We start from the raw sequence: 26,166 nt of genomic DNA, 5'->3' as shown, positions 1-26,166 counted from the left end.
TTAAGCTATTTAAGTGAATTATACTTAGCATTTTTAAAAAAATCACAGTTGTGATACGACTGTAATGTCTTACATATATAATAAGTATTTTTTTTCATAACTAAAAATATCACATGCACAAATTCTTGCAGGTGGTGGGTGTGTTCTGGGGACCAAAAATATCAAACTTCCATGGAAGGCCATTTAGGAAGAGGTGATTTCAAAGGGAAAGGTGTTATCTTCCCAAGAATACACCTACCATGACAGGTCTCTACTGAGCAAAAAACCAGCCTATTAAAAATTCCAGATATCACCATGTATAAACACCACAAAGGCAAAGTATACTGTGTCAATATATTTTATAGCTGTATGTTCAAGGGTATGTTTTCATGAACTAGATTAATCAAAATATAAGAGGCTGTCTTCCCTCCTATTTTCTAGCTGTCCCTGAAATCCACTTTGCTGCCAACTATAATCCTTTCCCCATTTTTATTTAAAAGCCATCAAGATGCTAAAGTAGTAAAATTGAATGGAGATGTCAAATGTGAGACAATTTTCCTTTCTTATGACCTATGAAGACAAACGTGCACACGGGGGTAAGGAATATAAGCTCTGCACATAATGTACATCAGCATAAAAAGACATCACTCCTCTTTGGGAGGAATTGACAATTTATTAGGAGGCAGCATTTGAGCAGCCTTCTGAATATCTTATCATTTCTTCCCCTAGTGACTTCATCATCCAGGCTTCTCTCTGCTCTCCTTGCTGGATTTGGGGACTATAATAAGCCTGACAACTAACCTATCCTCAGAATATTATAGGGACATCCTGCATTCTTGTCTATGAAGCTACAACTCAGTAAACAGAGGAATTGCATTGGCAACAGCTACTGAAAAGAGAAAAGCAAAGTCAGTTTCCATGTCCACAAATGCTAGAATACTCAAGAAAACTGTTTAGTCTTTTTAAAATTTTGTTTCATTCATAGACGGTAAAAAAAACTGGATTTCACATTAGATTAGACTCAAATTCAATCACTGTATTTAGGCCCTATGTCAGGCACTATACTTGAATCATTCATCAATAGTATCTCACGGAATCTTCAAAACCTTCTTAAGAGAGATTTTTCTCTCCACTTCATAATTAAGACATTGAAGTTCAGAGAAGTAACTCATCCTGCCCAAATCACAGAACCAGATGAAGAGCAGAAAGCCAGGCTCTGGACTCAGGTTTGAAGTAAAGACAGAGGACAGAATTACAGGAACTCATTGTCTACTGGAACTATCAAACCTCTTCTTTGAATATGTCAAGGAAAATGAAAGTGAAAAAGGAGAAAAAGACATATGAGTTCTCAGAGGAATAAATTTAAAAAAACAAACTCATAATTGATCAAAGCCCTACTTCTCTTATAGGACTGAGCCTTTATGTAATTAATTCTTGGTGCCTGCTGGGTCTCTAGGGCTATTCCTTCTTAAGGAAACAATGATAAGCCCCTCACCATCTAAACATCTTTCTCTGTCTTCCAAACATTCTGCACGACTAAAAACTGACAGACTCTTGTATTATGCCCACTGATTCTTCAGCCATTTCATGTGAAAAAATATATATATATTAACTCAGTGCCACTCATTCCAATCTTGCTGTACTCCTGTTTTCTTAACTTTTTCTGATAAGTACTAAAGATAAAAGGTAAACAATCTTAAGAGATGGAACAAGTCAAGTGTTATAAAAGAACCTTAGGTGCTATACTTTTGTTAAGGAATTATAGTGGTTGGGGCAAAATCTTTAAAATCAAATTGAATGTTCTGCTTCCTCATCTGCGGCAAAGACAAAAAGTGCAATTAAGTTTACACGTGGCGTTTTTTCGAAGGTAAAAAGGGAAATCAAGACCAAAAAAAAATTTATGGTATCACTGTATGAGGCCTGGCCCCACACCTCCCATCAGATGAGAGATGAAGCAGTGCTCTTGCGCCGTGTCTGGAGGGTCACTGAAGTGCATTACGCAGATCTGCAGCACAGATGCCGAGTAGCATTTTCAAAAGAACAAGACAATGGTTATGACTAAGTTATCACAGAGAAAAGTACAAAAGCACAACTTCGAATATGAAAATTCAACATTGTTGTGAAGAAATAAACACTTGTCTGTCCTTCAAATGAGCCACTCAATCATCGTGAAAAGCAAATCCTTCAGATAGAAATGAATGAAACATTCCCCTCCTCTTTCGAGAGGTACTTATTAGGTATGTGATCTGGTGGATGGCTGGAGATCATTTTAACAGCAGGGTTACAGATTAAAAAATATATTTAAAAGACAGTTTGCATTTAATTTTATTTCTGGTGAGATTAATGTTCTATAAAGTTAGATGAACAAAAATGCTCTGTGAAATCATTTTCTTGGTGAATCAATCTTTTATAGTTCAATTGCTTACAAGGTTTACATAGGAACCTTTATAAAGCCAAAGCAGATTCAGTAAAAGGCACCCATAAATTGACTCATGTGGAGAAACAAATAACAAGATTGTATTATCAGTATATTTATGTCTAAATAACAGAATAAGGATTTGAATATGTCAGACGCACAATAAGTGGTCCAGTCTCTCCCGAGTGTGCTCCTCTCTCTAACTTCAAAGTAGAAAACACTAACAGGCAGGCAAAGCCAAGCTCCTGTTGAAAGGCACGAGCCATACATATTATTCCAGATAAGCAAAGCAAGGTTAATGCAATCCCCCTGAGAGAGACATCAGAGGGACTCAGGATTAATTAATCACAGCAGGAAGAAGCTGAGTTGCCAGAGATGTTGCTAAGTCACCCCTATAAAAGGGACCAAGTCGCTCCCTTCCTTAGGAGTAAAATGGAGATGTGATTCTGAATGTCAAATCGTGGATTTATAATCAATAATGCTATTGTCAGATCATTTACAACAAATGTGTTTATTCAGCTGGCATTGACAGGGAACTCAATTTATTACCTCTGAACTGTTTGAAGTTATATATCCACTGCCAACATGCATTTATATGTGCCGAATCCATCTGCAGTTTCTCTTTTTCTGGTCAGGAGAGTTCATATAGCTTACCAAGGAGCCTGACCAGATCATAAATCAAGGAGAAGCAATTTCTGATAACTGAATATGAGTTTCCTCTAAAGCTTTTATGTGACCAAGATTTGAGGAGCTCTGTGACTAGCACAAAGGAAAACCCATCATGACTTTTTTTCCCCCCTCCCATCAATTGCTTGCTTCTTTGTTCTAGAATGTACAACTATAATTTCAAGCACTTTTCAGCATTTTAATTCACATTTGTCCTTATACCCAGGAAGGCCTCAGCAGCTTATCTTTCTCTCTACTCTTGGCTCCCATTGTATCCAATATAAGCTGAGCAAAGCAAGTTGCTACCAACTTTTGACTCTCCTGCCTAAGATAGGTTTTCAATTTGTTTAAAAGTAGGAAAACTGAAACCAGCTAACATATATTTTGTGAGGGGAAAATGCTAACATTTGAGAGTAAGAGGTGGGGGGGGGAGAACCCTTTAAGATCTGCTATATGACAGATTAAAAGTAGAAGGAGAACTAGAAATACCCAACCAAACCCCTCCCTCCTTCTGGAACTGCCCATGGTGACCACACACCATGAAAACCTCCCTTCCTAGGCACCAGGCATCAAACCCAACTCAGCCTGTGACTCATGAGTCAAGATCCCTATTCCATTTCTTTCTTAATAGGAAAACCGAGGAAAGACAGGCAAAAGATGCTGAGATCAACAGACGTTGCCCTATCTCACAGAGTCTTCATCTTAGCAGGCTTTTCATCGCTAGCTGTAAAACATCATCAAGGAACTGCACTGGATGCAAACAAACTTGCAGTGCTTTACAAAGTTGCTTTTAAAGCTTCTCCCCGTTCCCAAGTAAAAGTGATCACAGCTGGAAGACAGAGCTTTGAATGCCCTGATACACGGCTGCGCCGTGCTGTGCTTAATCTGATTCTTTGCAACCCCATGCACTGTGGCCCGCCAGCCTCCTCCATCTATCGGGATTCTCCAGCAAGAATACTGGAGAGGGCTGCCATGCCCTCCTCAAGGGGATCGTCCCAATGCAGTGACTGAATCCAGGCCTCTCGCGTTGCAGACTGATTCTTTACCATCTGAGCCGCTAGGGAAGCACCCTGATATACTAAGTGCAGTGTTTTGTTTGAGCAAAGCTCTGCCTATGAGAAAAAGTCTTTCTAAAAGGGTCTTCTAACAACATAAAAACAACATATGTGCCAGAAAGAATGCTGAGCTGAAAACCAAAGTTACTTCTAAGCAGATAATGTCACTTTCCCACAATTACACAAATGAAAAAACAGATTAAGGAAAACTGTTAAGGAGTTTTACTTCAACTACAGCAGAACCATTTCAAGGAAGAGATAAACTCAAAGAATGATTACAAAATGTTGTAAAAAGCCAAAGAAAGCTTGGCAAATAATGAAATTTTAAATTGCGGCTCACATGAAAATAAATGATACTGCCCATCACTGCTCTGGGAGGGGTATGCTTTGCATAAGGAATACTCAGATGCTAGAAGGAAAAAAAAATCCCAATAACTATGATGATAATTCAAACACAATATTGTTTACAAAAGAGTCTGTCTTTTAATCTGTCTCCCTGAGCATAACCATTTAGTAACCACAGTCACAGCACTTGTTTATTTTATTTCAAATTCTGCCAGAATGTAAAAGTTCATTAAAGTAAATGGACCAGTCCATCTGAGGAGATGCTGGTACAAACAGCCTCCTTAGCATGTGACTAAAATCAGAGAGCTCCAAGAGGCTCTGGAAGCAATATTTTTACAGAGTCGCCAACAGCCAAACTGGATTAAAGTGATCGGAGCTATGAACAGAGTCATTTAGCCTTGCCCTCTTGCTTAAAGGGTTGATTGCCTAAAAGTTATGAGAAGGTTCTCTCATTTCCAGCCTCCAGAGTAAGCAAAAGGGAAACATCTCAAAAATCCACAATCTAATAACCATACTTGTAATTTTTTAAAAGCTCAAGTGGTAAAAACAGCTGTGGAAAAAACCCATTTTTGTTTTTTTCTTCTTTAATAGAAATTGTTCTCTCTCATAAGTGAGTTTATCATAAGGAGGGACATAAAAATGTAACTCACAGGGAGAACAGTACAGGCAAGAGGCTACTGGTAGAAAGTCAGTGCATCTGGTGGCCTAGTGACCTTGGCGAAGTCACGGAGAGGTCAGGAGGTCTCCCGGAGCTGCAAGAGAGGGTTGGTTGGTGTTTCACTGGCATTCAGATAAGCGTGTGAGATACTGCATGAGATTATGAATGTTTGGTGGAAAACTGTCTGTAACAGTGTAAAACACAGTTCATACAGATACTATCATTTGATACCTTTTTCATTCATCTTAATGTGAACTCCTATCTCTATTCACCCTTCATGCCAAATGTTCACATAAAAGGCTAAGGAATGTGTGTGCACATGTGCATTTGTACACATGCTTAACATTTAACATATGCATGTGTTTCCCTCATATGCTTTATTAAGATCATTAGAACAGAAGGAACCATAATTGATGACTAGAAAACAGTAGAAATAAAGCAAGAGAAATCTGGAGCTCTACTACATTAACATGATAAAAGACAAATTTAAGGCTTAATTACCAAACTGTAGAAGCTATTTAAAAATTATGATTCATGTTAGAAGAGCCCACAACTGAAACAGCCTCGTCATCATATTTCTTTGTGTGTTCCATAAGTGGTCCTCTTCCAGAAAATGGTCTTCTTTTTTCTACAATGCTTCTTATATTTCCACAATTAAACTCAAATCTATCACAAAAACTATAAGTTCTCCAGATAAATTAGAATTGTAAGCTAGATATTGCCAATGCAACTCATTAAAGAGAATCCATCAAAGTAGGGAAACTATATGCGTTTCCAAGCCATTCAGGCTTATACACTTTCTCTCTGGCTCCCTCCAATCTTCCCTCCTCTCTCACTCACTCACAGGTTCACTTACACACACATACTCATCTATGAAAACCATTGCAAACACTGGGATTTTGAGTGCTACATTTTCCATTAAACTGAATAAGACCAAACTCATTTCCTTGCAATTAAAAGGAAATGTTGTCTACCCTCCCACATGAAAAAAACCCTGTCTTATTTGTATTCTGGTCTCAGAAACATTAGAATAACAAATCTGACCAAAAGAACTGTGCAATGGTTGTATAAAAGTGAGGAGAATGGGAGAGAAAAGGAAATACTAAAATCTGAGTCTTTAACATTAAAGAAAGACCTCTCCTTGTGACAGAGCACTCTTGTGGAATCTAGATTTGTTCAGAGAGATTGCCTCAATTTAGGTGCAACAGTGGCAAGTTTTAATTTTAAACTGTATCTGAATTAGCGGTTACTCCATTTAAAACTTTTCCTGAGACCCGGAGGGAACAGATAACCCAAATTTAAGCAGAATGGAGGAATTTACATACCATTTTCATAGCTACTATTCAACAGGGTTTTCAGAATGGCAACACTGGCATTTTATTACATGAGTTAAGTTCTCCATCCATATTCTGGGATTTTGTCACCTCTCATTTAAGCTCTCATTCTCTATCTTCAATCGTCTATCAGATATCCCAACTAAGATATTCTGATGTCATCTAAACCTATGCTGAAGACAGAAAACACTGTTCCTTAGTCTGCCTTCAGGAAAATAGGCAAATAAAATTAGGATTATTTAGGAATGAGGTTTGCTGGAATCTAGCTTTGAAGAGATGAAGAAAAGGAATGATGAACAAAAGAGATGAACAAAACGAATCCAGGGTCAAATACAAATGGGAGTGGACATAAATGATTAGGTTTTTGGGTTGACCTGAGCAATGGAGCCAGAGGGCTAACTCTAGCCTGTGGTTTCAAGAGATACTGGTGTCCTAGGGAATCCAGTATAGAGGATGGGAGGCCCAAGCACCAGGGAATGTGGGAGGTGACATGTGAATGCGAAGAAGGATGCCCCCCAGCAGCTGGGAGTGTTAGGACAAGTTCCAGCCAGAGAAGAGGCTGGGTAGGGTCAGCCTGAGCGGGCCAGGCTGCGTTACAGGATGAGAGGCTGGGCTCTGTTCATGGAAGAGCAGGTGCAGATTGTCTCACTGGAAAATAAGACTCTCAAACAGGTATCAGCATGAATGAAATGTGAAGGGAGGACGGGGTGAAAGTCACTCTGGAGCTAGGATTGACCCAGAGAATCGCTACCAACAGGGGGAGTGTACTCAGTCTTTTATGCCCCTCATGAAGTAGTCACTGGATGTGGGCTGACCCTGAGAAGAATAATGAACTTGGGCAAGATGTTGTTCTTTACCTGGTGGAGATATCCAGAGAGGGACTCTGCAGAGATCTATCTTCTATCCAAACCCCTAGTTGCTGGAGTAAAGAAGATGAAGTCCTAAGGGGAAAGTCTGGACAGTGCATCACAGAGAGTCTGGAGAGCAACATCACAGAAGCCACAGTACTGAAGATAAAGCCTAATGACAAAGGTGCGTTTAGGACTGCCTGAATCTTTGCAGGCCCAGGGCTCACTCAGATATACAAGGTACAAGGCTTTGGTACCAGCAAGACAGATTCCCCTCAGAGCCAATCAGATACTGCTCTAATATAAATCCTCATGGTCTTCGGATTATCAATGGTCTTATATGGTCTATATTCTAGTGACAGTAATAGTAATAAGATGACCTGAGTAGACTACTGGAGGCATGAAGAGAGGGGAGTGCACGGCAATGAACAAAGCCACTGTGCTCAATTTCAGGACACCAGGAAAACTTATCAAGGGACTCCTTCCAGACTTTATACCAGAGATAGATTCCCTGATCAAAGCTGGGACTATTAGAACAATAACTCAACTCTGGGTCTAAAGAACCAATAACAAAATTAGGATAGAGGTAAAACCATTCCTTAAGGAATCATCTGACTCCAGCCGAGTCTCTGCTGTCTGGGTCAGGCCTGAGACCGTGGGCGCCACAGAGGAGTCTGAACCATAACACTGGGTGTGCTTGCTCACTAGCGATCTGTCTAGTATCCCAAGGTGTCTGAAACTAACTTCACCTTTAGGTAGGGATTTCAGAATATAGACAACCAGGGGAGAGTCTATCCTTAAGATTCAACTAACAAACTTGTAACTAGCAAAATGATGCATCATGCTACTGCTAAGTCACTTCAGTCATGTCTGACTCTGTGGGACCCCATAGACGGCAGCCCACCAGGTTCCCCCGTCCTTGGGATTCTCCAGGCAAGAACACTGGAGTGGGTTGCCATTTCCTTCTCCAATGCATGAAAGTGAAAAATGAAAGTGAAGTCGCTCAGTCGTGTCTGACTCTTAGCGACGCCATGGACTGCAGCCCACCAGGCTTCTCCATCCATGGGATTTTCCAGGCAAGAGAACTGGAGTGGGGTGCCATTGCCTTCTCCAAAAAGCCCATCAGGGATGAATCTAAACATAAAAACATGGATTTCCTCAACCGTTACAGTCCAAGTTTGAAATCAGGAATTTTATAATTCTGGATTATCGCTTTCCTTCGCTTACTGGATTAGATAGAGAATGCAAACTGTGACAGGAAGGCACAACAGTGCAGCCCGAGGAGTTAAGTGATAGATATTTAGGGAACCAACATTACACGCTGAGGTACTTGTGATTCAGCGGAGAATTTCAATATTAGATGCCTTAAGATCTTCCTGCAGATCCCTTCCAGCCTAAGTATTGATAGAAAGTAATTTAAAAATGGAAAGCACTTGGAAGTAAAATTTTGTTATTGTTGTTGTTGTTATTCTAACACCTTTTTAAACTCCTTTCCTAAATCTTTTCCTTCTTAGGGGTATCATGAACGCCTCTGAGACTCTGTTCCCCAGAAGCTTAGAATCACTCTGCTCTAGAATCACTAGAATCACTTTGTTTTAGAATCACTAGAATCAACTCTGTTCCCCAGTTGCCTAGAAATCACCACTAAAAGAGATAACATGCTGATGTGGGCAACATCCCAGAATTTTTCCTCTGGTGTCCAATCAAAATTATTTTCTCATTCCCCCAAGGAATTCTTCCCTAATAGGTGAATGATGAAAACATAAAAATTAAGGCATTGATGGCTATTGTTACTTAGTGGGTTGCTCATCCCAGCTATAGACAGACACTTCCTTTTAATTCCTAGTGATGCATAACAAAGATGAAAAAAAAGGATAGTATCAGAGTAAAGTCTGCCGTTTCCTCCCTGCCTCATTAGATGGTAGGGTTGGTGTGGCTGGGCAAAATGAGAATAGCATACAAGGTAGTTGTTGAAAGTGAGTGACTGAATGAATCGGCAAGGAAAAAAGCACAGGAGGTTTATAAAAAAATAATAGGTTAGCTGAGTAAAGTGATGAAGAAAACCCCAGTACCTAATAATTATAGAAATCACTCATAAATATTTATAAATGTCATTGATTCATTCAACAGATACATACTACATTCAGAATCTAGTATTTGCTTTTCAGTAAGTATCTTTAATTATGTATTCCAAAGTTATAACTTATGGCAGAAATTTCAACAGCTAAGGCAGGTATGTGGGAAAGCGTATTTGGCCAGAGAAACCTTGGTAATGCATTTAATATCACCTCACATATATGACAATTATCAGAACTAGAGTTAAATCAACTTGGTAAACTCTGAGATTAATACCACATGTAGAGTTTGCTGATGACCATGAAGTGTCACTTTAGTGTCAGTTTATGATTTTCCTTTTGTAAAACGCAGAATGAGAACACTGTCTCCTTACGTAATGAAAAATACAATTAGAGTTCTCAAAGCTGCGAGGAGAATTACTATGTAAAGATAATGAATGGAAATTAAAGACAGAGTAAATTAAGATGGGATGATATGGTTAATGAGATATGCTGTGCCCACTAGACCAGCAGATTCTTTTCATCCCAACTTTGGATCAATTTTTAGGTAGGGGTAGTCACAAGGAAGCAAGCTTGGTACCCACTTGCTATGAGAGGCACCTACCTATACATCAATCTGTCTGCAGCCAAGAGAAAAGGAGAAGGAAAAATTTCCTGCATGATCTCTCCAGGCTACCTAAGGACTGATTTCTAAGTTCTGGTTTCCTAGAGAGGCTCAGCCTCCCAAGGAGTTAGATATGTTCACACTGTACCCCTGCCTTCTAACTCCAAGGGAAACCTGGTTTCCTTAAGGAATGAATGGGCTTTCTGCAAGTCATTGTTCCTGGAGGTCTCAGGATGATAAGCTGAATAAAAACTTATATAGTTACTTCCACATTCACATACATACAGACAGTAGGGTATATTAGAGGGTGTGTATATCTGTGCATCCTCTTGTATATGTAGAGGTAGCTTATTTTATCACATATTATATGATTATATGTAATAATATATATTTTATCAATATATATATAGCTCATTTTTGCAAAAATTATGGGAGTATCCAACCCTAGACATATTTACTCATCTTAATAATTTAGTGGTTTAAATGTACATGAAAGGTCACTCCAGCTAATAATAATTTTAGAAGAGGTGATCACACATGCATCAATTACTTTAGAGAAAACTAATGAAATAGCTTTTAGCATAAGGGAGACAAAAGATGGCACTAAAGAAGCAAAGGAACACAACTATTCATTTCCGGAAAGTTTTAACTGTACACCAATCATATTGGCAGGGAGCACTGAATAAAATATCTGAATCTGAGAAAAAGAAGGCACTCTTAGGGTGAAATAGGAACAGGAAAAGCAAGAGCAAACAGGACCTACAATAAAATTACAGTGGGCCCATGTACTAGGATTGGTGGAGTGTCCACATAGGAGAAACTTCCAGTCTTTATACTATCCTTCCCAATCAAATGCCACTTAACAGAAACCAGATAAAGTTAATGAAGCTGGGCAGTACTCTGCTTTACTGAGGACATTCTGAAGACAGAACCACGGGAAGGGTCTTATTCTTTTGGAGTCCTAAAGCAGAAAATAGAATAGTATTTTAAACAGAAAATAGAATTCAATCTTCTTGCCAATGATCTTAAAGATATGCTTGTTGAGTTTTGAAATTCAGAAAAAAGTATCAATGCCTTCAGGATACCATATGCTTTGAAAGGGAGAGGAAAGCAGAGACTTAACATTTCCTGAGAGCTTCCTCTATACAGACAGACTAGCACAGTGGGTAAAAGTAGATGCTTAGAACCAGACTGCCAATTTCAGAGTTCACCTCTGCTATTCACAAGCTGTGTCATAGGGGGTTGTATTGTTTATGTGAATTAATATTACTGCAGAGCATAGGAAGTGCTCATTAGAAGTTAGCTGTTGTTTTTGTTACTCTGTGCAAGGCCCTTTCTGACATGTTTCATGGCCTCCCTTGTTTCAGTAGTGGCCATGCTCTTTCGTTTATCTAGACTCATCTCATCCCCCTACCCTTCTCCCTCCTGCCTTCCCTTACTGTTTCTCCTCAACATCTCACCCTTTCTAGGAAACACTGCCTGACCTCTCCAGAGTAGAACAGGAGTCCCCACTCCCATTTCACTATGTCCTGCTACCGTCTGTCTCACTGGAGGCAACTTGAGAGCGCCCATTCCACCCCCAGGGTCTAGTCCAGTCCTAGATATTTACAAGGATTCTACATTGATCAGACTAGTATGCCCCTTCACTGAATCCATATGAAAACCTTACAAAACGGGAACACTGTTCCTCCCATTTTGTACTAGATATACATGAATAACACAATGTTGAGTGAGGTGAAGATTCAAAGAACACAAAATTAGTAAAAGCAGGATCCCAGATTTGAACCAAAATCTGTCTGAATCCACAGTTTGCAATTTTCTCCTGAGCTTACGTTCCATATGGATGTGTCTTACGGATTTAATGAGAGACTCATTTACAAAAATGTATCTAGGTCTTGAATGACAAGGGAATCATCGAACAAGCTTCGTGTCAATTATTAGCCTGCTTTTACATGTGCCAACGAAATATCAACTTTAGAACAGTCATCCTCAAAGTGTGGCTCCTGGAGCAGTAGCAGCAGCAGGATGTGGGAATCTGTTACAAATACAAATCACTTGTAACCACCCCAGAACTACTGATTCAGAAACTCTGGGATAGAGCCTGGCAACCTATTTAGCAGGTGCTCCAGGTGATTCTGAGGCAGGCTCAATTCGAGAACCACCTTCTTCTGGGTGTGCTCATTTACTGATAGGTGCTCCCCTTGCCAAGAGGCACACCCAGTGGAAGAGACTGGATGTTTGCTCAAGTCCCTCCCAGCGATTACAGGTTTGTGATTTTTCCGCTTGATCACAAGTCAATAACCCAGCCAAGCTTTCACCTGAAGTCTTAAGTTCAATGAAGTATACTGAGCAATCAGTAATATTTTTTTTCTTGAAAAGATGATGTCATTATTATAAATGGACACATTAAAAAGTTTTGCTTTTCATGAATCCCAATCATTCAAAATTATTAGGCTTTTAATTGTTGTTGTTGTTTAGTTGCTAAGTCATGTCCAGCTCTTTTGAAACCCCATGGACTATAGCCCACCAGGCTCCTCTGTCTATGGGATTTCCCAGGCAAAAATACTGGAGTGTGTTGCCATTTCCTTCTCCAGGAGATCTTCCTGACACAGGGATCAAACCTGCATCTCCTGCATTGGCAGGCAGATTCTTCATCACTGAGCCACCAGGGAAGACCCAAGTTTTTAATTCTGGCATGCTAAATGCCATTTTCAATTCACTGGCAAATATTTATTGAGCAATTGTGTACCAGGACTGTTCTAGGAGATGGGATAAAATGTCAGACAATGTCCTTGACTACAAGCAGCTTATGATTAAAAACATTCCAACAGCGAATCAACAGCAATCAATGGTGTTTCAAATGCAATATTATTTTGCTTGTGAAAAAATCTAAACTATCAAGTCATGTTCAAAACCCATTATGTCTATGGTATTTTAAGAATCATCGTAAAAACTGAATCATCATAAGAAATATCAAAAAAGAATATAAAAATGAATCTCATCATATTCACGGAAAAACCCAGTAGGGCTTCTAAGATGCAAGAAGCAAATTCTATCTATTCTGCTGATTACAATGAAAAACATCTGAACAAAAGATATATCTCAACTATTTGAGAACTCTGAAAATTTTAGAAGTAGCACATATTTAAGAAGAGTGAGAACTCAAAGAATGACTCATAAGGCACTGAATTTGTTTCTTTGTTCCTCCCTCTCTTAGATTTGAGGACAGACCAGATTTTCAAACTGTAGAGCAGGTATGAACCAGGAAACACCCAAGAGAAGACATTAATTTTAGGCCAGAGGACAAGGAAGGGGGACCTCTGTGGGCTAGGGAGGACTGTGTATGGAAATTTCCCTCCCCTCCCCTCTCCTTTTTCCTCTTTTGGTTTCCCTGCCTTGTCCTGAGTAGAGCACTGGTAAGGAGGATATACTCCTGTTGGGAGCAGCAAACATTCTGATACCTAGAACTCTAAGAGAAAATCTTTCTTTCCGACCAGAGGAATTGGAAAAGGAGCTCTCTGTGGTCAGAAGAGTATGAAAAGAATTCTTATGATTCTTTTTCCCCCTTTTCTCTTTCCACTTTGTGACAAAGGTAGACCCATTTGTGGAAAGCAGAAATAGTGCAGATAGCTTAAAATCCAGCTTTGTAGCCAGAAACAGGAAAAGGGACTCAGAGAGCTGGAAAGTGTGGGGTATATTACAGAGAAAAAGAAGCTGCAAGGCTGGATTCCCTAGTCCTGTGTATAAAGTGCTTGACTTACTCCCAAGATACACATTTTTGGAATTATCCTGAAACAGCACATCAAGAGCTTTGAGTATTAAAACTAGAATGTAGATTACTGCCCCAGAGCTTTGAGAATTAAACTAGAATGTAGATTACTACCCAAGAGCTTTGAGAATTAAACTAGAATATAGATTACTGCCCAAGTCCCAGATGGATGCCAGCTTGGCACAATGCTGGACAGGTCTGAACAGTAAAAAACAAACACAGTGTAAACACTAATCAAAAGAAACATGGACAGAGTTTAAAATGACAGTCTAGATTTATGACCAAGAAAAGTTACCAGAGATAAAGAGAAATATTACATAATGATTACAACACCAATTCATAAGAAGATATAACTATTCTAAATGCACATGTACCTAACAACAAAACTTCAAAATACATGAAGCAAGAATTGACAGAACAGAAAGGAGAAATTGATAAATTCATAATTATAGTTGGAAACTGCAACATTTATAATTGATAAACAGAAAATCCTTGAGTTATAGAAGACCTGAACATCACTATCAACCAACTGGCATTTGTAAACCACTCTAACCAACAAAGGTAAAATATATACTTGTCTCAAGTATACATGGAACAATCACTAAGATAACACATACCTTGGCTATATAATAATATTTGATTACTTTAAAAAGCTAAAATCCTAACAAGTATGTTTTCTGATGATAACAAAAGCTAAAGTAGAAACTAATTACAAAAATATAACTGGAAAATGTCCTAATACTTTAAAAATGAACAACACATTTCTAAGCAATCCATGGGTCAAAGAGGGTGTCTGTCTCAATGAACATTAGAAAATCTTTCATATGGAATAAAAATGAAAATATACCATATCAAAATTTGTGAGATGGAGTTATAAAAAAGGTTGCTAGACAGGAACTATAGCATCAAACACTTATATTACTACAAAAGAAAGTCCCCAAAGCAGTCATCTATGTTTCTATCATGAGAAAGTTGAAAAAGGAAGAACAAACTAAACCTGAAGCAAACTGAAAGAAATAATAAAAATTAGAGAAGAAATCAATACAATTGAAAAAGAAAAACATAGGAAAAAACAATGTAACCTGAAAATGTTTCTCAGAGGGCATCAATAAAATTGATTAAGCCTCTTGGTCTTTACTAACCAAGGGGGAAAAAAAAAAGAAGATGCAATTTAATAATATCAAAGCAAAAGAGGGACCATCTCTACAGATTTATAAACATTAAAAGAATTCTAAAGGAATACTATAAACAAATCTATTTTAATAAATTCATCAACTCTGATGAAATAAACCAATTCCTTGAATGACACAAACTACCAAAATTCATTCAAGGAGAAATAAACAATCTGAATAGTCATATATAATTTAAAGAATTGAATTTGTAGTTAAAAACCTTCCAACAAAGAATACTCTTGACTAAAATGGTTTCACTGGTGAATTATACCAAACAGTGAAGGAAGCAATTAATATTAATTCTCATATAATCTCTTCCAAAAATATAAAAGAGCTAACATTTTTCATCTTATTTTATGAGGCTAGCATTGTACCTGATGCTCAAATCAGACAAGATAAACTACAGAACTACAAAATAATACAAAACTCAAAAACAAATGTAAAAATTCTTACCAAAATATTAGCAAATGTATTCTAGAAATACATAAAAAGGATAATATATTTCAATCAAATGTAGTTCATCACCAAAATGAAAGACTGATCCAACATTCAAAACTCAAAGTAAAAAAAAAACAAAAAAACTCAAAGTAATTTACCATAGTAACCAGCTGAAAAATAAAAACATATGATCATATTTTATAAAAAGACATTTGAAAAAATTAATGTTTATTAATGATAAAAATTCTCAGTTAATTAAGAATACACGGGAACTTCTACAAAAATCTACAGGTCGCATCATTCTTAGTGATGTAAAACTGAATGTTAAGACTGGGAACCAGGAAAGATGACTGTTCTCATCATCCCTGTTAAATATCATACCGAACTTCCAAAGAAATAAGGTAAGGCCTTACTGGAAAGAATTCAGATTGGAAAAAATAAAACCATCTTTGCTCAGACAACCTGATTGTTTATGTAGACAATCCCAAAGGATCTACCATAAAAAAATTTCTTAAAATTAATAAGCACAAAGTTGCAGAAATAAGACTCATATATAAAAATTAGTTCTACTTCTATATAACAGCAATGAACAATTGGAAACTGACATTTAAAGAACAGTATAATTTACAGTGACTCTAAAAAATGGAATAGATATCAATAAGGTGATTCTAAAATTTATACAGAGACGGAAAAGTATTTGAACAGCTGAATTTTTTTGAAATTGGCAATAATGGATAATGCAGCCTGCCTGATTTTAAGAGTTACTATAAAGAGTTACTTCTAATTTTAAGAGTTACAATGAGCAAGTACGGCATTGGCAATGAGACAGACTTATAGATCAACAAAAGAGAATACAGTCTGAAAAATAAAACCATACAAACAAATGACCACAAAAGGATAGCATAAAAGAACTTTTTCGGAGTGCAGAACTTTCCTATGTCTCAACTGTGATGTTTGCATAATTTTATGTACTTGTCATAAAAACAAATCTGTACATTAATAAGTAGATTTATGTATGCAAACTTTAAAAATTAACCCCTCCTTAGAATTTGGTGTTCTTAATTTACTTCTATGTACTTTATGGGCTTCCCTGATGGCTCAGTGGTAAAGGAATCTGCCTGCAATGCAGGAACTGCAGGAGACATGGGTTCGATCTCTGGCTTGGGAAGGTTCCCTGGAGTAGGAAATGGCAACCACTCCAGTATTCTTGACTGGAGAATCCCAGGAGAATCCCAGAATCCCAGAGGAGCCTAGTGGGCTACAGTCCATGCGGTCCCAAAGAATTGGATACAACTGAGCGACTTAGTACACACACACACGCATGTACTTTCTACACTTTATAATCCAAAACATGAACTTTCTAGATGACATATTTAATAACCACATGATGATCAACTCTACATAGTGGGAAAGAAAAAAGCTGACTGTAAATTATAAGTTTAATATCACAACTCTGTCTGAATGATTATTGTCTTAATTAGGAGGAGTGTTCAGTTGCTTGTAACAGAGAGCCAAATTAATGGTTTATGTAAATTATGAGATTATTTTGCATTTACCTAAAAGGTGGGCAGTCCAGTATTATTTGAACTACCTGGATGATAGTGGGTATACGATATCATCAGTGCTTCAGGTTTTTTCTTTACTGGTCTGTTTTGTAATCCTTAGAATATAACTGCTTCTACCCTCAAGGTTCCTGATAGCTCAGTTGGTCAAGAATCCACCTGCAATGCAGGAGACCCCAGTTTGGTTCCTGGGTCAGGAAGATCTGCAGGAGAAGGGACAGGTTGCCCACTCCAGTATTCTTGGGCTTACCTGGTAGCTCAGCTGGTAAAGAATCTGCCTGCAATGTGGGAGACCTGGGTTTGATCCCTGGGTTGGGAAGATCACCCGGAGAAGGCTACCCATTCATTCCAGTTTTCTGGCCTGGAGAATTCCAGGGACAGTATAGTCCACGGGGTCGCAAAGAGTGGTTCACAACTGAGGGACTTTCACTTTCACCCTCAAGGTCAGCCATGGTCACAGGATGGCTACACAGGATGAGTTAAAATCATCAGGTCCACATAAAAGGGAGCAGGAGGAGCAAGGGAAATGACAAAACCAAAAGGGTGTGTGTCAGCTGATTAAGTTCCTTTAAAAATCCTTCTTGGAAGTTTCAGTAATAAATTTCACCCTATATCCCAATGACTATATCTTTCAGTATAGGAGGCTGGGAAATGTAGTTTTTACAAGTTGCACTTATAGTCATCCTCAACAATACAGAGGTCCTACAAGGAGAAGAAAGAGAAGAATGACTATTGGCAGGCAAAGACCAGTCTAGTTATTTAGACAATAATTCACAAATTTATATTAGCTGTTTGCAGAATCTTATTTTAGAAAAGCAATTCAAGTCAATGGAATTGAACAAGGGAAAAAAAATGGAGAACAAAGAATTCCATTCACATATTTATAAAACTAGAACTATATCTGCAATATCTCTGAAAGGCAGAATGATATGGCAATTATTACAAACACAGTTGTTTGAATATATACTGACAGACATTTCACTCCTCAAAATTAAAGAATCATTTTATCTTCAGGGTTTCAATTTTAATTTGAGCTAAATCCAAATGGAACTAACCATGAATGTTTATTCCCCTTCTTTTTGGACCAGAAAACAAGAAACAAAAATATGTGTTTTTAGACATCCTCACTTCTCCACAGGAGGATTCTGCTTGCAGACCCTGTTGCAGAAGCTTAGATACACATGGTAATGAAAGGTCATTTTACAACTTCACATGTTCCAGATGGAGACTCTTGAGAAAGAAAAGAATCTCTTTTCTGGCAAAAGCCAGAAAAAGAAACTTCACACTACTTAACTGCTGTTAGCATTTTATTTCCTGCCAACACAAAATCACGATGGGACAGAATGTTTTCTCTTAATGTAATTATGTCCTTTGAAATGCAGTGGTGTAGAAAACACAAGGGGGGTGGCGGCAGCAGAGATGCTCAAGGGCTGATAACTCTATTGGAGGCTGAGCTTTCCACTAACCAGCTATTAAACCTTGTCCAAGTTCTTTCCTCTTAGTTTCTGCTACTCTGGACCAGCTTTTGCACATTGTAGAAGTATCTTTAATTTCTTCATCTGTAGAATGAAAACTAGAATATAGTGATTTGTGTAAGAGGCAGAAGCAGAGCATGAACCCAGGTCTCCTAACTCCCTGGACAGTACATTCCCACTAACTGTGCGACGCTTTTATGTTTGAGAAACCAGTCTTCACCGAAGTCTCTTAAGCGGCTTGTGCAGCAAAGAGGAGACTGAAAAATGAGGTAAACCAATGTGCTGGTCCCAACTCTGTCACCAGCTAACTATGACATCTAGGTTCAGGTTTCTTAGCTATAAAGTGAGAGAGCTGTTTTAGACTAGAGAGAGCACTTATTGACCCAAACATATATTTGACCCTGAACTTTATCAGATATTTTATCTTGCAGCAAGAAATGTTCCTGGATGAGCTTTAGGGAAACATGATCAGTGTGTTCCAACCTTTCAAGTTGTGATACGTATAGTAAACAAAGATATCTTTGGAAAATGGATTCTAAGACCCCTTGGAATAGAATATGCGGACGCAAAGTACCAACTGTATCAGCATTCTACTCTGGCATATATGGAAGAGGTTTCCTGGGGTCCTGAGGGCTTAGGGGAATCAGGATCTCAGCACATGTGTAATTCCTTTTTTTTTTTTTTAGTTCTTAACGAAGAAGTTTATTTTGGGGCAACTGTGCAAGTTTTTCTTTATGATGATCTGAAATATGTTTCTCTGATGTTTAGTTCTCTTTCTGAAACAACTTAGAACAAACAGAATATCTCTTCCATACAACAACACTTTGATGTTCATCTCCTTTTTTTTTTCTTTTTTTTTTCCATTTATTTTTATTAGTTGGAGGCTAATTACTTTACAACATTGCAGTGGTTTTTGTCATACACTGAAATGAATTAGCCATGTATTTACATGTATTCCCCATCCCGGTCCCCTCTCCCACCTCCCTCTCCACCCGATCTCTCTGGGTCTTCCCAGTGCACCAGGTCCGAGCACTTGTCTCATGCATCCAACCTGGGCTGGTGATCTGTTTCACCCTAGATAATATACATGTTTCGATGCTGTTCTCTTGAAACATCCCACCCTCGCCTCCTCCCACAGAGTCCACAAGTCTGTTCTATACATCTGAGTCTCTTTTTCTGTTTTGCATATAGGGTTATCGTTACCATCTTTCTAAATTCCATATATATGTGTTAGTATACTGTAATGGTCTTTATCTTTCTGGCTTACTTCGCTCTGTATAATGGGCTCCAGTTTCATCCATCTCATTAGAACTGATTCAAATGAATTCTTTTTAATGGCAGAGTAATATTCCATGGTGTATATGTACCACAGCTTCCTCATCCATTCGTCTGCTGATGGGCATCTAGGTTGCTTCCATGTCCTGGCTATTATAAACAGTGCTGTGATGAACATTGGGGTGCATGTGTCTCTTTCAGATCTGGTTTCCTTGGTGTGTATGCCCAGAAGTGGGATTGCTGGGTCATATGGCAGTTCTATTTCCAGCTTTTTAAGAAATCTCCACACTGTTTTCCATAGAGGCTATACTAGTTTGCATTCCCACCAACAGTGTAAGAGGGTTCCCTTTTCTCCACACCCTCTCCAGCATTTATTGCTTGTAGACTTTTGGATAGCAGCCATCCTGACTGGTGTGTAATGGTACCTCATTGTGGTTTTGATTTGCATTTCTCTGATAATGAGTGATGTTGAGCATCTTTTCATGTGTTTTTTAGCCATCTGTATGTCTTCCTTGGAGAAATGTCTGTTTAGTTTTTGGCCCATTTTTTGATTGGGTCATTTATTTTTCTGGAGTTGAGCTGGAGGAGTTGCTTGTATATTTTTGAGATTAATCCTTTGTCTACATGTGTAATTCCTAATGCCTAAATCTAACCTTCATGGTCCAGTAGTTACGATGCTACACTTCCAGTGCACAGGATGCAGGTTTGATCCCTGGGCAGGGAACTAAGGTCCTACATGCCACATGGTGTGGCCAGAAAAATTGGGGGGCTTCCCTTGCAGCTCAGAGGGTAAAGAATCTGCCAGCAATGCAGGAGACCTGGGTTTGATTCCAGGTTCAGGAAGATCCCCTGGAGAAGGAAATGGCAACCCATTCCAGTATTCTTGCCTGGGAAGTCTCATGGACAGAGGAGCCTGGCATGCTACAGTCCACGGGGATGCAAAAGAGTCCAACACGACTTAGCAACTAAACAACAGCAAATCGTTAAAATCTTATTTTAAGATTTTCTTATTTACAGGTAAGATCTAGGACTCTAAATGGGTCTCCCACATTGCGGGTAGAAGCTTTATCATCTGAGCCACCAGGGAATCCCCTGTAAATGGGTAAATACATATATATTAAGTTGAACCATGTGAAATTGTTGATATTTGACCACTTTTGATTTATAAAATGATAGTTCTACATGGTTCAACCTGATACATGAAAAGAGATTTTCACTGCACAGTTATTTTTCACAATAAGGTTTGCTATTGTTAGGTAGTTAGAATAGGGAAAAGGAGTCCAAAATGGCGGTGGCTAAAAAGACCTGGAAGGGGAAAGCCCGCGAAAATAGAACAAAGGAAGGTCCGAGGACCGTAGTGAGAACCTCAGGTAAAACACACAACACTCTCGGCCGGCCCAGTTTACATAAGACAGGCCCAGGGGCAGAGAAACACGTAAAAAAGAGGAGCCGAAGTCCTCTCCCCGCTCTCTCTCTCTCTCCCCCGCGCGATGGGGCGATCTTCTCTTCGCGTCTTTGGATCGACGTGCCCTCACGCCTCAAAGATGGATTTTCCTGCTATTATCTAAATAAATAGAGCTGTAACACTGAGCTGTAACACTGATTTATTTAAGAGCTATAACATGGTCTGTCCTCCGAGAGCTGTGACCTGCCAAGGGGCTTTAATGTCCGTCACTCCAAATTTTTGTTGTGACGAGACAAAGAACCGAGGAGCCTACACTCGCGTGACACTATATTTAAAACGTATTATTTGCTATAATTAACAAATGCACTGAAGAACAGATATGCCTCATGGTAAAGGGCTTTAATGATGACAACAACAGTAATGCTAATAATTATTACATACTTACTATTATACCAGCTATCATGGTGAGAATGTTATATAGATTATCTCTTACACGGATCACCTATTTTCTTTCCTCATTAAAGCTCAGTTTTATCACTATCATACAAATGGAGAAGTTGCTGCTTGAAATGTTTAAGGAATTTGCTGGTCTTTGTCAGAGTCAGCCCTGGATGGGACCATTCCCTCAGGGTCTCTGCTGACAGACGGTGAGCTGGGGAGGAGGAGGCTGAGAAACGCGGTCATCCTAAGAGCCGAAGAGATTCAAACCAATGTGAGCCAGACAGAAAGACCAGTGACTCTCAGGAAGACCAAGGGGATGAGTGGGCCTCTCATGTCTTCACTCTCCCACTCATAACTCATCCTCCTAATACCAAAACCAGGTGGAGACAGAAAAGAACCCTAGAGAACAATATCCCTTGAACACAGATGTAGATCACTGAAAGCCGTTTACAACTTCCCTTCCCTCTAAACAGCCTTCGCTGTTTGGCTGTTTGTTCACTTCAACCCGATTTCAACTGCGTAAGGATTTTGGCTGATGAAAAAAAAAAAAAAAAAACCCACTATGAGAGGTTTTGGGGCCCTGACCCCAAGACACAGTTCTGGTCTGCTCCAGCCAAGGTTAGATAAACACTCAGTACTCATGGAGAGACACAGATGACAGATTAGAAAGAACAGGCATTTCCTATTTTATATGAGAAAAAAGGAGATGGAAGGCATGGAATAATAATCTGGGGTAAGCAGGCTCTTAGTATCTAGAAAGTTCAAATCGCTGGATTATTTCTTTTGTCTTTCCTTGAACTAAAGCTTTTAGAAGAAAAAAGACACACAACAAAAACTCACTGACACTGGGGATTTATTCAGCAAAGCAATTTCCAGAGGCTATCCTACAATCATTTCACATGCAGCTCAATATTCTGTATCTTCCACATCTATATCTTTTGTCCTATACAGTGATAACTGATGGTCAGCATTGCAGCCCTCAGGTCCTGCAACACACTGAATCATCAAAGGGAGATTCAATTATATTCATAAGACTGCGTGGGCCCCAGCAGCAAACGGGACTTAGAGAAAGGTTGCAACAAAGGATTTTCTGGTTAACCCTTAGTAAGTCAAAAGAAAAAGAAAAAGAGCCAATTCTACATAATATATTGGTGGATGGAAAAAGATTTAAATATTTGAATGCACATAAATATGAACATTTATAATCTCCTAGCAATTTAACTAGAAGAATATTTTCTATTCTTGCCCAGCAGAAAGTCATCCTAAACTTCTTTTTGTGGATACCATGCTTTATTGTTAGCCATTCTGCACAAGTAAAAATATCTTTTAGATTTCTTTTGACTTTCTGATAAATGATACTTTTTTTTTTTAACTATGAAATATGAAACAAAAGTATGAGAAAGATCTCTGGGAACTTTGCCATCAAGAGAAAGTCATTGCTAATATTTGGTGACTATCATTATCATGATTTTTTCATCTAAGCCTACTTATATACTTAAAAATTTTTTTAAAGATTTCTATAAATACATTTTAACATCTTTTCCACTTCTTATGAGTATTTGAATCTTTCCATGCAATTAAAATTCTTCTACAATATGATCTATAATGTTTGCAAAATATTTCATCATAGGGTATACCAGAGTTTACCTCTCCCAGTTGTTGGATATAAGACTTGGTACTGATTTTTCTTTGTGGCAAACAATCTTGTAATTAACAACTGATAGCTCAATTCTGGTTCACTTCCACAATGATGTAATATCTAGCAAAGTACCTGCTACATTGCAGGCCTTACGTAAATATAAAAATATGCATATTAAAAAGCAGATACATTACTTTACAAACAAAGGTCTATATAGTCAAAGCTATGGTTTTTCTAGTAGTCATGTACGAATGTGAGAGTTGGACCATAAAGAAGGCTGAGCGCTGAAGAATTGATGCTTTTGAACTACAGTGTTGGAGAAGACTCTTCAGAGTCCCTTGGACTGCAAGGAGATTAAACCAGTCAATCCTAAAGGAAATCAACCCTGAATATTCCTGGAAGGAATGATACTGAAGCTTCCAATACTTTGGCCACCTGATGCGAACAGCAGACTCATTAGAAAAGACCCTGATTCTGGGAAAGACTGAAGGCAGGAGGAGAAGGGAATGACAGAGAGGTTGGGTGCATCACTGCCTCAATGGACATGAGTTTGAGCAAGCTCAGGTAGATGGAGAAGGACAGGGAAGCCTGGCATGCTGCAATCCCTGGGGTCTCAAAGAGTCAGACACAACTGAGTGACTGAACAACAACAAATATGGATCGAAAGAATTAATGATTTCTTCAGCATAGTTTCCAGAAGAGAATCAGCAAACACAAGACTATGAATATATTTATGATATAAAATATCAAAGTGCTTCTGGAAATGCTAGACCAATTTATACTCTTGACAGCTGTGTGAGTGTGCCCAGAATAAATATTAATTAAAAAAAAAACAAAAGTCATCAGTTGATTTTCACATTCTGAGTAACTAACAAAACATTATTGGGGGTTTTCGAACATTTCAGAGAAACTGACAGGTATTCTTTCCTGCAACTTGTGAATGTGAAGCAAGTCCTATATGATTTATAGTGTCCTCTCTATATTAGTTACTCTAAAATTAAAAGGAGTATTCTATAAGAGAGGTGTTTCTTTGCCTTAAATCAGGGCCTGCCAAACTCCCACCTGCTGCCTGTTCTGTAAATAAAATCTGATTGGCGCACAGCCACACCCACTGGCTTACATATCGTCTACAACTGCTTTTGTGCTACACTGCAAAGCTCGGTAGTTGCAACAGATTAGTAAGGTCTGCAAAGCCTAAAATACTTATTAGTTGACCCTTTATAGAAGTGGTCCGCAACCTTTTTGGCACCAGAAACTGATTTTGTGGAAGACAATTTTTCCATGGACCAGGGGTTGGTAGGAGGTGGTTTGGGAATGATTCAAGCACATTACATTTATTGTGCAGTTTATTTCTAATCTAATGCCTCTGCTGATCTAATAGCAGGTACCAATCCAAAACCCAGTGGCTGGGGACCTCTGCTTTACAGGAAATGCTGCGTGTGCTAAGTCGCTTCAGTCTTATTTGACTCTTGCAACCCTACGGACTCAAGTCTGCAGGTTTCTCTGTCCATGTGATTCTCCAGGCAAAAATAATGGAGTGGGTTGCCATTTCCACCTCCAGGGGATCTTCCTGACCCAGAGACTGAACCCAGGTCTCTCCCCTGCACCGGCAGACAGGTTCCTTACCATTAGTCATCTGGGAAGCCTACAGGAAATGTTAAACCCTTCTTTAAATTTCTAACAGAGCATTTGAGGTTTTGTGTTTTGTTGTTGTTTTTAATTTTTTATTTTTATACAATTTTCAGAGATTATTTTACATTTATTACAACATATTAGCTATATCCCCCACGTTGTACAATGCATCCTTGAGCCTATCTTAGACCCAATAATTCATACCTCCTACTTCCCACCCCTATATTGCCCCTCCCTGGCCCACCCCACTGTCAACCACTAGTTTATTCTCTGTATCTGTGAGTCTCCTTCTCTTTCGTTATATTCAGTACTTTATTATTTAGATTCCATATATAAGTGTTATCATACAGTAGCTGTCTTTCTCTGTCTGACTTATTTCACTTAGCTTAATGCCCTCCAAGTCTACCCATATTGCTGCCAGTGGCAAAGTTTTGTTCTTTTTTTTATGGCTGAATAATATTCCATTATAGAATACTAATGGTACACCCATGACAAAAAATCAGTTTGCAAGCATTTACTGAACACTGTGGGACACGCTACCTATTCTCAAGGAACTTAAAATATACTCACAGAGACAAAAAGGTATGTAAAAATTAGAGTTAAAAAAAGCATTTCCACAGTTGGGGACAGTACTGGAAGAAAGATAAAAGTACTAAAGGATTTCAGAGGAGGGAGAGAAGAGCTGGGGTTGGGGGGAAAAAGGCAAAAATATTACTGAGAGGCAGAACTTGAGTTAGATGGTTAATGAAGAAGATCCTGGGGCAGGAAAGCAGAAGGGAAGAATGTTCTGGAATCAGGAACATCAAAAAAAAAAAAAAAAGCAGAGAAGTGGGATGCACAGCAGGGCGCCATGAGGAGGGACTCTGTCCAGAATGCAGGTGGAGACTATATTAAAAAACCTATTCTGCCATAGGGTCTAAAAGTAAAACCTACTTTACCTACATTGTATTTCAAAGGCATGCCTTTTCTGTTAAAGGAACCCAGAATATACCTTTTACTTAAGCAAAGAATCCTTTTATGAAGCAAATTTTTATTATACAGTCCCTCCCTATAGTTCATAATGTCCAATTTTCATCCCCTTTTCCAAATCTAACAGTTTATTTCTCCAGTAATCTGTATAGCAATGCAAAACTAAACTGAAACATTAGAAAGACTAGAGAAAAATAGGATCTGAATATAATACACAAAAATACAAAAGATCAGGCAAACTGATCTCATCACTTACCATTTGCCAAAGCTCCCTGTTTAACACTGCATTTTTCTGAATATGCCAAAAATAGAGTATCTGCTTATCTTCTATTCCTTTTGATCCAAGCTAACACAAATGTCATTGTAAAAGTAAGTCCTCTATTTTTGTTGTTTATAAATTTTGAGACTC

The 26,166-nt window shown here is 38.5% G+C and overlaps 1 protein-coding gene across 10 annotated transcripts in view; it reads right to left on the bottom strand.

Annotated features, from left to right (window-relative positions):
- The window catches only part of NCKAP5 (NCK associated protein 5), a 1,117,154-nt gene that overhangs the window by 421,892 nt on the left and 669,096 nt on the right, over nucleotides 1-26,166 (bottom strand). The gene's annotated exons all lie outside the window — the stretch shown is intronic.

This window comes from Odocoileus virginianus, chromosome 13 (assembly GCF_023699985.2).
Source record: "Odocoileus virginianus isolate 20LAN1187 ecotype Illinois chromosome 13, Ovbor_1.2, whole genome shotgun sequence".
NCBI classification, from domain to species: Eukaryota; Metazoa; Chordata; class Mammalia; order Artiodactyla; family Cervidae; genus Odocoileus; species Odocoileus virginianus.
The sequence above is the reverse complement of the archived record's forward strand: the minus strand, read 5'-3'. Positions and strand labels throughout refer to the sequence as shown.